This window comes from Monodelphis domestica, chromosome 2 (assembly GCF_027887165.1).
Source record: "Monodelphis domestica isolate mMonDom1 chromosome 2, mMonDom1.pri, whole genome shotgun sequence".
Classification (NCBI taxonomy): domain Eukaryota; kingdom Metazoa; phylum Chordata; class Mammalia; order Didelphimorphia; family Didelphidae; genus Monodelphis; species Monodelphis domestica.
Genome location: NC_077228.1, coordinates 305,185,741 through 305,201,888, shown reverse-complemented (window position 1 = coordinate 305,201,888; position 16,148 = coordinate 305,185,741).

Below are 16,148 nucleotides of genomic sequence, written 5' to 3'. Positions count from 1 at the left end.
AAAAATAAGAGCAAGGAACTGCCCAGCACAGAAGACAAAAGGGAAACCTAAAGCAAAGAGAGCAGAATCTAGCTTGGGGGGAAAAATTGTACCAAATCTCCCCTCAAGAAACCTGCCAACCCAGCCCTTAGAAGTGCACATTGAAGGCTCCAAAGACAGCCAGGCCTACTTAAAAACAGCACAGAAGGCTATACTACAAGCTTGGAATAGATCTCTTTCCACTCCAGAAGCAGAGCAGAACTTCAACAGATAGGCAAGATAATGAGAGGAAAAATAATAACCAAAACAACAACAACAACAACAAAACCAACAAAGAAAAACCAAGAAAATGACAAAGAAAAACCTAATCTTAAAAAAGTTACTTCAGTGACACCAAAGATCAAAATATGAACTTAAAAGAGGACAGCAATAGTGAAAAGGAAACACATGAAGCCTCAACAAAAAGTGAGATAGGATTTCAGTCCCCAAAATTCTCTTAGAGTAGAACTTGAAAATAAATTTAAGAAGCAAATAATCAAAGAAATATAAGAAAGACTGAAAAACTTGGAAGCTAGACTGAGCCAAATGGAAATGAAGGTTAAAAAAAAAACACTGAAGAAAACAACCACCTAAATACTAGAATAGGCCAAGTGGAAAGAGGCCAAAAAAAAAAACCTGAAGAAAAAAACTTCCTGCAGACTAGGATGGGCTAAATGGAAAAGAAATACAAAAAGCTCAAGGAAGAAAAAAACTCACCTAAAATTAGAATTGAGCAAATGGAAGGTAGTGACTCCATAAGAAATCAGGGAACAATAAGATAAAATCAAAAGAATGAAAAAAATAGAAGTCTGAAATACCTTACTGGAAAAACAAGTGACATAGAAAACAGCTAAAGGAAGAATAATCTAAAAATAATCAGAATACCTGAAAAATATCATAAAAAGAAAAATATCATAAAAGAGAAAGAAAGAAAGAAAGAAAGAAAGAAAGAAAGAAAGAAAGAAAGAAAGAAAGAAAGAAAGAAAGGAATGAAGGAAGGAAGGAAGGAAGGAAGAAAGGAAGAAAGAAAGAAAGAAAGAAAGAAAGAAAGAAAGAAAGAAAGAAAGAAAGAAAGAAAGAAAGAAAGAAAGAAGGAAGGAAGGAAGGAAGGAAGGAAGGAAGGAAGGAAGGAAGGAAGGAAGGAAGGAAGGAAGGAAGGAAGGAAGGAAGGAAGGAAGGAAGGAAGGAAGGAAGGAAGGAAGGAAGGAAGGAAGAAGGGAAAAAAGAAACAAAGAAGGGAATAAAGAAAGAAAATGAGGGACAAGAAAAAAGAACACATAGGAAGAAAACAAAAGGAAAGATAGAAGAGAATAAATTATCTCACATGAAGAGTCAATATGATGGAGAAGGGGTATGTGTGGCAACTAATCACTAATAAGAGTATTATGGTGGAAATACTGGCAACTGCTTTGCTTCATATGATAATAGTGGGAATAATGGGTTGAACACCCATTCCCTAAACTAGATGATTATAGATATCAGCTGTGTAGGTCAGATAACATACTCATTACTACTGGAATTCACAGTCTCATTCATGTTCTTCTATATTTTGTCCACTAGATCTCCCTGGATAAACTCTACTGGGATCAGATGATGCAACTTAGTCTTTTTGTCAAATACCTTTACTTAAATCTGCTATATTTAGGTCTCACCTGCTATGAATTGGGCTGCTTTGTTATCTCTAAATTGAGCTTTTATCAGTTTCCTTTGGCTGTGATGCTTCACTGAAGAGGACCTCTGCTTGTTTCACAAAGTCTCACTTGATCCTACACTCAATCTCCCTGCTCTGTTTTCAGTATTTACAGCTAATTTAAAAATTCAACTCTCAATAAGAGAAGAAGAAATTGGAGGAATTAGAATAGGCGATAAGGAAATATAGCTATCACTCTTTGCAGATGATATGATGCCTATCAAATCCTAAAGAATCAACCAAAAAAGAAAAAAGAAACAATTAACAACTTTAGCAAAATTTCAGGATATAAAATAAGATCACATAAATAATCAGCATTTCTCTATACTACCAGTAAAGCCCCAGAGCAAGAGACAGAAAGAGAAATCCCATTTAAAATAACTGTAGACAATATAAAATACCTGGCAGGAAAACCCAACCCTTTGCAAGAACCCTGGCTTTGATCTGCCCTGTATCAAGTAGTTGCCAGCATTTATGCTCCCTGTGTGAATCCTTACCAATTATCCTTGGCCAGGGAAGACCAGACCAGGACAAAGGGTCATTTTCCCATTGCATTTTAGAAGACACAAAGCCAGAACCTGACAGAAGCAAGGTCGATGTAGGGAATTTCAAGATGTAGCCAAGCAAAAATGTGTTTCCAAATTTACTGGCTAACAGGAGGTGTCTACAATAAAAAGAGGTTAGGATGTATATATCTGTGTCAGGCTCCTTATTAGTGATTTGCAAGTCTTATCTCAATTGATCTTCACAACAACCCTGGTAGTTAGGTGCTATTATTATCTCCATTTTATAAGTGAGGAAAATGAGGAAAACAATTCAAGTGAATTGCTCAGGGTTATATGAACTACCAAGTATGTTTTCCTTTTTATTTTTGTATTTCTAGCACCTAGTGAAGTACCAAGTATACAGGAGCTAAATAGAACAAGTTTGAATCTGTCTTCCTCATGACAGACCCTTAAGTATTTCAAGACAGCTATCATATTACCCATGAATTATCTCTCTTCCAGATTGGACCTGTTTAGTTCTGTCAGCTAACCCAAACATGACATGTTCTCAAAGCCCTTAAGCTGATTTCTTTCTTCTGGATATTGACCAATTTAATTGTGCTTATTTTTTTCTTTTAAAATATTTTAAATTATTTTTTATATTCTTTAAAATTTTTTTTAGCTCCAATTTTTTTCCTCTCTCTAGCCCCAGCCTCATGACAAGGCAATCAATATATCAATTAAAGTTATGAAATCATACAAACTATATATTTCCATATTATCCATTTTGCAAAAAGGAAAGAAAAATAAAGAAAATGAGAAAATTATAATTCAAATTTCACTCAGAGTTCATTAGTTCTCTCTTTGCAGGTAGAAAGCATTTTTGTCATTAGAAATATATATGTCTCTATATATAACACTATATAAGTCTCTCTATATAAAACAATTTGTCATTGTCTTATATCACTATATTGATCAGTGGCTAAAAGATACAGTTTATCATAATTACAATATTGTTGTTACTCTGGCTTAATGATCTTATGGTTCTTCTCATGTTACTTTATATCAGTCTATATAAGTTTTCCCAGGATTTTCTGAAATGATCCTTCTCATTATTTCTTATAGCATGATAGTATTCTGCCACAATCACATACCACAACTTGTTTAGCCGTTCTCACATTGGTGGACATATTTTCAATTCCTTATGCAACTTAATAAGTTCTACCTTCGTCTATTGTTATCATCTAGTCCACATCTATCTATTTTCTCCTAGAAAAGAATGAGATAATTTGTAAAAGACCTTTTTAAAATGTAGGTCAATTATTGTATTAATATTACCCTTATCTAACACTTAGTAACTCTGTCAAAACTTTGTCAGTCTAGAATGATCTCATTTTTATTTTTTAATTAAATTTTATTTTATTATTTATTTTTTTCTATGGTTACATGATTCTTTTTGTCTCCCTCCCCTCTTCCCTCACCCTCCCAAAGTTGACAAGAAATTCCACTGGGTTTTATATATATATAGTATCACTCAAAACCTATTTCCATTTTATTCATTTTAATAATAGAGTAATTTTTAAAACCAAAACCACAAATCATATATCCATACAAACAAATGATAAATCATATGTTTTATTCTGAATTTCTACTCCCACAGTTCTTTCTTTAGATGTGAATAGCATTCTTCATCATAAGTGCCCCAGAAATATCCTAGATCATATCAGTGCTACTGGTAGCAAAGTCAATTACATTTGATCATCCCACAATGTTTCAGTTACTATATATAATACTCTCTAGTCTTTCCAGTTCTTATAGATATCAATTGTTTCATCACAGAATGATCTATTTTTGGTGAAGCAATGCGTGAAATCACAACTTTCTTCTTCATAAATGTACAATGAGAATCTCATTCACATCTGGAATATTGCCAGCAATCAAAATTAGTCTCACTGCTACATAAGTGAAAAACTCTACTTTCTTTTCTCTTTTTAAAAATTGTGAAATCTACCCTTTCTCACTTCTCTTGTTCCCTGTGATGCTTCAAATATCACTTAAAGTGACTAAGCAATCACTTCTTCCAGTTATTTCAGTACCTAAGAATGGACTAGGTGTTGTGAAATTGACAATCTATTAACCTTCAAGAATTTATTGTATCTACTTTTTCATATTAGGCACTCTACTTGAATCTGGAGATATAGGTATCAAAAAAAAAAGAGGAAAATATCCCTATCCCTATTCTTAAGGAATTTACATTCTATTATGTCAAGAATAATTAGATGTTCTTTTGATTAACAGATCCCTGTTGTCCATTTTGTTGTTATTCTTTTTTTAACTTAAAATTTTTGGAAAAATTTTAATTAATTAATTAAGAATATTTTTTCATGGTTATGTGATTTATGTTTTTCCCTCCCGTCCTCCCACCCCCCTCCTGTAGCCATTTATTGCTATTATTTCAGTCCAAATTTTATTATTTTTGGCAAAGAAAATAAAATCAAGATCAGAATTTAATCATGCCAGTTGAGTCTTAACCTTCTTAAATAGCAGTCATTCTTTAATCCTTCTTTTTTAAATGACATAACAACAAAAATACCCAGACCCCAAACCCAACCTTTTTCTGCTGGTGTCTGCTTTCCTATCCACAACTTATCATGAGCTTTATTATTTGACCCTATTTTGTACATGACTTTGTCATTCTCTCATATTCATCTTCAGCAACCTTCTTTTACTCTCATATTATGTATTATGCCATAATTAGCTATTAAAATGGGGTAGGGCAAGTCACCACTCTGCACATCAGGACTGTGCTAAACATACATTAATCTCAATTAAGCCTCCTAACAATACTATGAAACAGGGACTATTGACATTATTACCTTCATTTTGCAAATAAGATCGGGAGAAGTTAAGTGACTCACTTAAGATAATACAGTAGAAGAGGTAGACATACTCAGGCTAGATCTTCCTGATTCTAAATTATACACTTATCCTGCCTCATTAAACAAAAAAAAAAAAAACACAGAAAATTGTAATTTGAAAATATATTTTGAATCAACATACCTTTAACTATGTCAAACTATAGTCAAATTAAATGTTCATGCAAGAAAGAATTTTACTGCAATTTGTATATTTACAACAATCATACCACCAGACTAAAAACAAGACCAAAAACTAATTTATTATTATTATTTTATATTACATATACATGTATATATATAATTATAAATTGTGTTTTATTATTGGTTAGGCTACCTCTCCCTACTATTGAGCTGAAGTTCACACTTCAGGGAAGATTCATTGGTTTTACTAATACAGGAATCAAGGAATTATTAGGAAGACATATTAGATATCACATAACTGATATATTACATTTGGATTGATACGTTACTCCCTATATTTTGCTTTTGTGTTTTAAGGTAAGGTAAGGTAATAATAATAAAAAATAATAAATATAATATAGACACTGTCTTGTTTCATAAGGAAAAAGTTGCTTTAGAAAAACATTGCATTGTTATTGTTGTATATTTAAATATTTGATCTTAACTTTGTGAGTGGGGTCCTAGATCTAAATTGAAACAACTGGACCTAAATTCGACATTTGCTTCTTTACAACCTGTGGTACCTTGGGCAAATCATTTAACCTCTCTGGGACTCAGTTTCTTCACCTGTAAAATTAGACTTCAAGTAGGTGGTCTTTGGGATTAAAGTATCTGATGATATCAATTCTCTTACTTTGATTTACAAAATTATAACATTATTGAGAACATACTGCCCTCTGGTGTACACTTTGTATTATTTGTTCTGTTGTGTGCCTGCTTATAAATAAATAGCTACTTCTTTTGCTCATGCTTTGTTAATAAGAATTCTTTGACTTCACTTATATCCCACAATTCCTAGCTTCCTTGAAGATCATGGTAAAACAAAATAAAAGGAAATATAACAGATTTGGGGGTTGGAAGAGCCTTAGTAAGCCTTTAATGCAATCACCTTTACAATGATCTCTATTTTTGTCCAATGGCATTCAGATTAATTTTCTAGTCTGTCAAGTTATTTATTGGAGCCCATTTCAGTTAAGCATTATCTTAGTTATTCCTTGTTGATTTGAGTCATTATGAATTTAATGGGAATGATATATTTGTCTTTAAGTCATCAATTAAAAATAAAAGATTAATCTTTAGGCTTCGCTACTCAACTAGTTCTGAATTAATCTAACTGTAATATGATCAAGTCCACATCTTTCCATTTTTCTTTGTGAATAAGTTATTTTATTAAATGCTTTGCTGAAATTTTGGTAAAGTATATCTATATGTTTTACATATCCTACTTTAGTAACCTTTTCCACAACAATAAAAGGTAGCTAGCATTTATATAGTACTTTAAGACTTACCAAATGTTTTGTGAATATTTCCTCAATTGATCCTCACAACAACCCTGGGAAGAAGATGCTATTATTATCATCAATATGTAGTCTCACAATACTCACAGCAAATTTTTAACAATTGGCTTTCAAAAGTCAGTTTAAACATGTTCCAGAGCACAATCACATCTATATTTAAGCTCAGTTATTACTTTTGAGCTTCTGCGCAACATTTGTGATTGAATTTAATCAAACAAACACTAGATTTTGAATTCAACTAAATCTCTATCTGGATGTCTCACTGGTACCTCAAACCCAATAATTAAAAAATTAAGCTTATTTTATTGTTCCCATAAGCTTGATCCTTTAGATTTCACCACTCCTATCTATGGCAATGCCATTCGTTTTGGTTTCTAAATTTTTAGAATGTCAGTGATATAGGCCTCTTCTATCTCCATTTCTCTTTTTTGAGTCATGAACAAGCATTTATTTACTACTTAGGGGTGCTAATGGCTGCAGATACAAAGGAATGCAAAAAAAAAAACATGATCCTTTTCCCTCAAGGAGATGATAATATAATTGGAGCAGGCAATATGGAAATTGTTCTGTTTAAACAAAATATGTACATAAAAATGGAGATAGTTTCCAAATAAAGACATCAATTACTATTAAGAGAGACAAAAAAGGCATCCTGAAGAATATATTATTTTGTCTGAGATTTTGAGCAAGTCAGAGAAGCCTGGAGAGAAAAATGAGAATGGAGAGAATTTCAGGTACAGGGAAGAGTGAGTTAAAATGCATGGAATAGGAAGGAGTATCTGGTGTAAGAAATAATGACACTCAAGACCCTAGATCATAGAGGATTGGAAGAACCTCTGATGGTAAGGACACTGGAAAGTTGATGGAAAAGGTGGCAAGATGATGAAGGGCTTTAAGTTCCAAACAGAGCATTTTATATTTGATCATGGAGTTGATAGGAATATTCTGGAGTTTATTGAGTAAGTAGGGTGACTTGTTCAAGTTTGTACTTTAGGAAGATTACTTTCATAGCTGAATGGAGGATGAATCAAAATGGTGAGAAACTTGAGGCAGAAAGGTTAACCAATAGTCTATTGCATTTGTTTAGCTATGAGGTGATTAGGGTCTGTACCAATTGTCAAGTCTGTACCAGTGTCAAGTAGAAGAAGAGACATACAAAAAATGTCATGAAGGTAATTAAAAAAATAAATTAATTTTTAATTTTTACATGTCAATACAATTTTCAATAATCCTTTTCTGAAATTTTTTGATGCATGCTCTTTATACCTCCCAACCCACCCCTCTCCCCAAGATGGCAGGTAACATGATATATGTTATCATCCAATATATATTTCCATGTTCATCATTTTGTAAAAGATGACACATATCTACATTAGAGAAAAATTCATGAAGGGAATAAAATGAAGAATGGTGTATAGTCTTTTTCACATGAGACCTTTGGGGTTGTTCTGGACCCTTGCATTGCCATGAAAGTAAAATTGAGAGACTTTGGTATTGGTTTGGACATGGAAGGTGAAAGGGAATGAGGAGCTCTAAGTGACATCTAGGTTGTGAGTCTGTTTGACTGAAAAGATAGTCAGAGGTAGAGAAATTGAGAAGAAGAGAGAGATTTCAGGCAAAAATAATGAGTTTTGTTTTAAGTATATTATGTTTAAGATGTTTATTGAAATTCAACATTGAGATGTCTAATAGGTGGTTAGAGATGAGAGATCAGCAGCCAGGAGAGAGGTTAGGTAAGGATAAATAGGCCTGAGAGACATCTGCATATAGATAATAATTGAATGCATGGGAGCTGATGATATCATCCAGGAAGTTAGAAGGAAAAGAGGGCCCATAGTATAACCCTGATTATCTCATCCTATCAATTCTATATATATCATCTCTCTCACATCTGTCTATCAACTTAGTTCTTTATTACCACTTTTTTGGACTTGAACAATAATTTTCAAGAAATGAGTTTTCCTATATCTTGCCCATTCTTTCTCCTCCAAATCATCCTTCTTACCAACATTAAAAAAATTAAATAAACATTTATTAAGCATATATCAGGTGTAAGGCATTTTGCCAAGCACTGGAAATGCCAAAACAAAAAATAAACAAATAAAAAGCAAAATTAAAAAAAAAATTCTTAAAGAGCTTTTACCATGTAGTGAGAGAATGTTACCTATAAGTTCAAAGTAATTTGAGGAAGAAGAGAGCAGTAACAAATGTGATCTATTCACATACTCATGCTGATACACTGTTAAAAATTTTACAATGAATTCTTTAGTTACCTGTAAAATAAAGATCATTTAAAAACTTCCATAACTAGTCAACCATCCAGGAAAAAAATTAAGCTTCTCCTCTGCAACAGTACTTACTGGGTTGTGATGTGTAAATCATTTCAAGATCTTTGGTTCCCTCATCTATAAAATAGGAAATAATAATATTTCTCTAAGCTACATCTTTTGCAGAATTATTGTAAGGGAAATGTAGTTTAGGATTTCTAGTAGTAGATAGATATTATTGTTATATGAATAGAATGAACTTTCCATGTTTCCTAATCTATTCAACCTATTCTTTAAACAAAACTCCAACAAAAAATAATTTTTATTCTTCACATCAATTGCATATTCCTATTTAGACTTCAAATAACATTCTCTTGTTTTTCTTTTTTGGTGCACTTGCCAGTGAAAATGTTCATTATTGTTTCTGCATTGGTATCATATTCCTCAACTAGATTAAAATTAATAGAGATGCTTAAGACTATCTTATTTAAATTTTTAGTTCATAGCAGAAATCTATACTCAGGAATTAACATAATGGCTGGCAAATATTAAAAACATATATGTTTTTCATTCATTCAATTACTAATTCTTTAATAAATATCTATTATATTAGGTAGAAATATTAACTTCTTACAATTATTTATTGATATTCATCTTGTTCTTTGGGAGGTACTCAGTTAAGGACACATTTTTGTAGACTGTAGCGATGTGTTGCACAATTTCTACCATTTCCTTGCTCAATTTGCCATAATAACTAAATCTAGGCTTGAAGATAACAATGCAATTTCTAGTGGCAATGACCTGGTGAATGGCCACTATAAACCCATCCATTTCTATGTCTCTATGACAACCATTTGTTCAATACTTTTTTTAAAAAATCATATTGTTGGCAGATTTCATATAGATATCTCCACTGAGGTCTTTTTTTATTCTATTCTTGGGTCTTAGATCAGAGGCCCACAAACTGTCTTGCAGGCAATAATTGGCCACCTGTTTTTGTCCAACTCGCTAAGAATGTTTTTTACATTTTTATGTAAAGTTATATTACATTTAAAAATGTAAAAAACATTCTTGGTGTGTTTTACAAAAGTAAGCAGGCCAACTTTGTTCTTTGGGACATAGTTTTCTGACTCCTGTAGATAGTTTCTTAGGCTCCATTGGGATGGAAAGCACTTCCAGCTAAGTTCAACAATAGGATATGTCTCTGTTAATAGCCTTTTCTATTGCTCAGAAAAGTGAAGTCAGTTCTGACAGTATTTCTGTAGGATTTGGAGGTGTTTATTCCACGCACTAAGAATGCCACTCTTTTTATTCCTTTTTAGGGTGGAAGTGTTAACATTTCTCTAGCTGCCTCAGGGTGATAGACTTTTTGTTTCATTAATGTCCTCTGGGTTTTTGTTAAAACACTTTCTAAATCTGTTTCAGTTCATGTTATAGTTTTGAAAGGATGCACTAAAACTGGTGTGATGAAGGTGTTAATTGCCTTAATCATGTTATTCCCATTAACTTGATTTCAGGCTGCTAGGAAATCACCACATAGAATCATAAAATGATGGATGTAGAAATAGAAGTGATCTCAAAGCCTTTCAAATACAACTTCCTTGTGTTTTGGACAATGAAAATGAGGCTGAGAAAGGTTAAGGTATTTGCCAAAGATCATATAGCTAGGAATTGTTTGATATATAATTCAAATATAGACTTTCCATATTCCAAATCCAGTTCTCTATTAGATCACATAAAAACCTCAGCTAATCTGTTTGAGACCTATGTATTAATAAATATTGTCTTAGTGTATTAACTCAGTTACATCTTCAGATTCATGCTTAAAGTCTTCAAATTCCATCTTTCCTTGCCATACATTAAGAATGTTAATTTTATAGAGTCCAAATGATATTTTGATATCACTGGAATAAGATTTCATGATCAGAAGGAGGTATTTATTGTGTTTATTTCAATGGAGTAATATAGCTTGAAGTAATCTATGCATATCTGGTTTGGGGTACGTGGGGTGTTCAGAGAGTGTTAGCACGTCTGGTGAGAGAGATTAGTGATTCATTTTCAGGGTTGTTCATCCACCTTTAATGTCTATCTCCACCCCATCTGCAACCATACTCTGTTAAACCATCTTGACAGTCTAAAACAGGCTGAAGGCTTAACCTTGAGGTAGAGGAAATGATGTCTTCAAGTATGTGAAGATTTCCCCCCAGTGAAATGGGCAAATGAAAATAACCATTCCCAGCAACCATGAAGATGGCTGAAGTAGGTACTATGGAGTACTTAGATCTTTATCAGACATCAAAGACACCAAAGTCATCACTACATCTTGGCCATCAACCAGATTCATGACTTCTGTCTTGTCACTGGACTTCAGTGTCTCTGTGAGAGATAATAAAGCTAATTCTGCTTCACTTAAATCCAACTCACAGGTAAGTCAGGATATTATTTTATGATGTCATTGGTCATCTTCCAAAATGAAGGATGAATAACAACACATCCAGTTATAAAGTTATTTGTAACTCTCCCTTTAATGTAGAATCCATGCTTATTCCTATTTATAATAAACAATAATGCATTTAATAAAGCTTTGTAAAAAAACTATGGGTTTAAGCTATTTCCTTGAAAAATGTCACATTTTATATCGATTATTCTTGGTATCATTGTGTTATAAGCATTTAAAAATTAGGAAATAATGTTAGCTTATATACATATGTAGTCCAGTTCAATTTCAGTTGATATTTCTGAAGTTTGAGTTAAATTGCATTTTTTACTGATCTTGCATTCTTTAATTTTCTCATCTGCAGATCTTATTGATAAATCAATTTTATGTTTTATTTCATCCAATTTAAGCTTAAGGATGAAATTATTTCTCATGATTTTCCTGCAATGGTCACCAGAGTATGTTGTTTGACTTGGAGATGATTGTAAGTAATGTTAAAAAAATGTTTATGAAGCCACCCCTTGCCTATAACTTATGAGATCTATTTATAATTTTATTAGGTATAGTACTCGTGTATAAAAAAAGTATTCATGTTTTCAGTTTATTTTATGCATACTCATGGGTTCCTTGTCTTAGAGATCATCAGTTTTTCCACTAAAGCATTTCTAGAAGTTTAAGTATAGATATTTCTGATTCCTCATTATGAGACAGAAGTAATAGTCAATATCTCATGATGAGCTTTGCACTTTAGGAATTTAAAAGTGCTACAAAACAGAGTCTGATTTATAATTGATTATCTATACTTATTAATATGAGGAGAGTGGAGCAGAGCCAAGATGAAGCATGAGCAGCCATTCCTATTACTCTCCCACCATTCCCCTATAGACAACTTTAAAATAATACCTCAAACTGAATTTTATAATGACAAAACCAACAAAAGGTCAGTTAGAATTTTTCTAGCCCAAGACAATTTAGGAGGTTGACAGGAGAGGTCAGGTGGGGGCAAGCCCTGAGCCCAGTGCACACAGCTACAACACTAGCATCAGGGCTTAGAAGGAATTGTGACAGTGGCAGCAGTATTTTCTGGAGTTCAGAGCCCCAAGACAGTAAGGAAATTGGAAAACTGGTCACAAAATATTACAGAGAATCTCATACTAGCTTTGGTTATAGGACTTTGTTGCATTGGCTTTATGTAGTTGGGTCATAGTTCCAGGGAGAAGAGGAGCACCAATGCTTGCAATAACTTTATATATACTTTGTACTCTCTTATTTGTGTATATTAAAAATTGACTTGATTCAGTTTTACACTTTCCTCTTGCAGAGATCCTAACAAGGAATTCTTATAACAAAAATTCCTTTAATTTTTTTAAAAGAAAAAAGAAAAAGAAATGTAGTTCGGGAAAATTAATGAATTTGTGTATGCATTGTCTCCCTAATCAATCAATTAATGCACATTTATTAAGCACATACTATATAATAGTCATCGTGTTAAATGATGGTAATATAGATTATATGTGTGGTTGTTCTGGAGTCAGCTCTAAGCATTTCATAGATTGTTAAGTATTCATTGTAAGCATTTACCCATCAGAAAATAGCAAACCACTACAAATCAGAACTTGAATTATTGTTTTGTTGATTGTCTAGCCTTAAGGCAGTGATGGAGAAAATGTTAATAATGCAAATTAAACTTAAAAAGTGTTGAGTATGCATTCTCTCCCTCTCTTTCATCAACATAGATCTGCTTATGACATGTAAGGAATAAATTCATCAAAAGATTTGGTTCAGTTGAATTTATGTATATGGAAAAGAAGGAAATCCACATAAAAGCAAGATTGGTAATTTTGGAGGCAGGAAAATCTGGGTTCTAATCCTACCCCAGACATTAACTATAATTATTAGAAAGCCCCTTAAATTCTCTATGTTTTCGGGGGACTATAAGATTATGATTTGGAAACCTGTATTAGTGAATGAAGTTTTTACACAAGAATTTCCCATAATGATGAAATAACATGCCAGATGTTCTTACCCTTCCCATCTTGAATCATTCCTGCCCCCAAATCCCTCTCCTATTAAATCTAGTCCATCATGTTTGTGAAGCTCAAAATTTGAAATAGTATATTCAATATGCTGACTGATAATGAATTCGATGGCCATGATAAAGGTGTCAGTCAAAACAATTTTGTTTTGGGGGAGCAAAAAGATTACATTTTGAAAATGTACTGTATTGAGAAATTAAATTAGGAGAGCAGAGTTGGTAGAAGGTCTTGAATGTTAAAAAAAATCTTACTTGTTGAGGGTTTTTTTAATAATAAGAAATTCCTTCCTTCCTTTCTTTGTTTTTTTTCCTTTGTTTCTTTCTCTTTGTTTCTTTCCTTCTTTTTTCTTTCTTTTTTCCCTTCTTTTTTTCTTTTTTTCTCTCTATTTCCTTCTCTCTCTTTCTCTTTCTCTTTGTGCATAAAGTCACAAAAATAAAATTTTTAAAAAAGAATTTAGAAATTAATTAATTAATTAAAAATGTTTGGGGTTTAGGCCTTAGGACCTTGAATAGTAACTCCCCTATATACTTCAGGGAATCATTGAATCATTAGAGCAGTCTTGTATTTTCACCTGCAGGTGGCTACTGTGTCTACTCGGAGAACATTTTCCACAATAGATAGTTTTCTGATGCTCCAGTGAAGATTTTTCAAACTTTCCATTGATAAAAAGGAAGAAAATGGGCATTTGCTGTAGCCTGCCACAGTGAGTGAACTCAGATCCACTGACTGGTGGGACTGACCAGTCAGGACTTGTAGGATATGGCAGATATCTAACCAGGCCTGGCTATGGATATTGGATTGCCTCCAATCAGCCTGTTGGAGAAGATAGAATGGAATGGGATCTCTTGAGAAAGTGAAGGGGTTAGCCTGGGTGAAGTTGGCAAAGAGCACCTAAGTGATAGAAGATGAAGAAGAAAGGAAAAGGGGGAATTCATGGCATATGGCTTCATTTTTTTCTAATAGTGTAAAGAAAAAGGATGGGAGAATAAAATTTCTAAATGCATACAAAATGTGAGATGCAATCATACAAATTCAGTGGGTCTATAGACACACCCTTTTCCACTTCATTTCAGCCATATAACTTTAATTCTTCGGTCACCCACAATTGTATCAATTCCATGTAAAAATAATTCTGAAATGTCTTTATACAACCATAATCTATTGTCTTTACTCTTTTTCCTTTTTTTCCTTTTTTTTCTTTTTCTTTTTTTTTTTTTACTTTCCTTTTTTACTTTTAAATAACCCTACTCTTCATTCACTTTACTGCTAAATTCTCTCAAAGGTTTTTGATAAGTTTGATTATTACTTATGAATTATTATTGATTAATAAAGATAATTATTAAGATGCTAATGGTTGATTTAATTTTGTAGTAAGAGATAGTACTAGCTACACTGAATAACTAAAATTAGTCAACTTTAAAATTAACATTAAATTAATCATTTTGATATAACACAGTGATATAAATAGATAATCATATCAATCAGTAAATGGAAAGATCAATATTATGTATCAAAGGTGAATTGGAAAGGGATTTGAAGGAGAAACAATATATGTATGTTGGAGTCCCCAATATGAGGACAGGAGTTGAGAAGGAGAAATAAATTATAAGTCAAGTATTGAATTTATTGAGGATCTAAATGGAGAGACCTGGAGGTCTATAGATAATCATTGTAAGGAATTTGATTTGATGCTAGATATGAATAGGTCAAACTTCAAAGGAAAAGAAGTGACTATGTAAAGGAGAAAGGGAAAGAACTTGGAAGTGGAAATGGGAGATAAAGAGTATTCCTACTCCTTCAATAAAGATGCCAAAACATCATGCTCCATGACTGGAAACAACAAAGTATCTGGGGACCACAGCTACAGTGGCTACCAATAGTGAAGGGAAGAGTGAAAGTAAAGAGTTTACCTGTGGGATTGTGTAGTAGTGGTGTGGCACCTTCCATCTGGAAGATTCTATCTTTAAGTATTCTTGCTGACTATGTGTCAAGCTCAGTTGTTTCTAACCTGAGGAAGTAGTGAAAGTGCTGTCAACACCTTCTATATTTTCATACTTTGAGACAAACCCCCAATTACCTCACCTTAGTTATAATTCTGTCTCTAATGTCTCTTTTAGCTCTATTTTTTTTGTGATTTTATTGTTCTATTAGCATATTTCAACCCAAAATATCTTCTGGGTTAATTCTTCTGAGAAAAACTGCTCTGGGTTCACTTACCCAAGAACAGTATAATTGTGTGATTTGCATACCATCCCTTCTTTTTATTTCCTTTCAATGGTTCTTTAACAAAAATTTAAATGATTCTGAAATATAATATATATTTCAAAAATTAAGCAATATTAAAAATAATAAAGTTCTGAAACAACAAAGATTCTGGAAATTCCTCTGGGTTTTGATTTGACGACTTCAGAGCAAGAGAAACAATCTCATTTATATAAGGCCTTGAAATTGCCTAAATTTTATTAAAATAAATTTAGTACAAGTATGCATTGGGATTATTAAGACTCTATGTCTTTAAACTCTTTTAATAAAAGATTGCTTTTCTAGCAAGAAACTTGAGATCATTTGTTGTGAGTTACCAACCACATATTTATGAGATTGTAAATCATTGCAGCTGAGACCTGGAAATGCTAACACATTTTGCAGAGGATGTCTCATAAAAAAAATGTTACACAGGTTTAAACTCTATTTTTGGCCTTTTGATTACAATGACCTCCCTACAAGTGAACAATGTAAAAATCCATCTCACTATTTTTCTTTTAAATCACATTTTCTTTTGGCTAATAAAGTCAGTAATGAACATTTTGTTATAGAACATT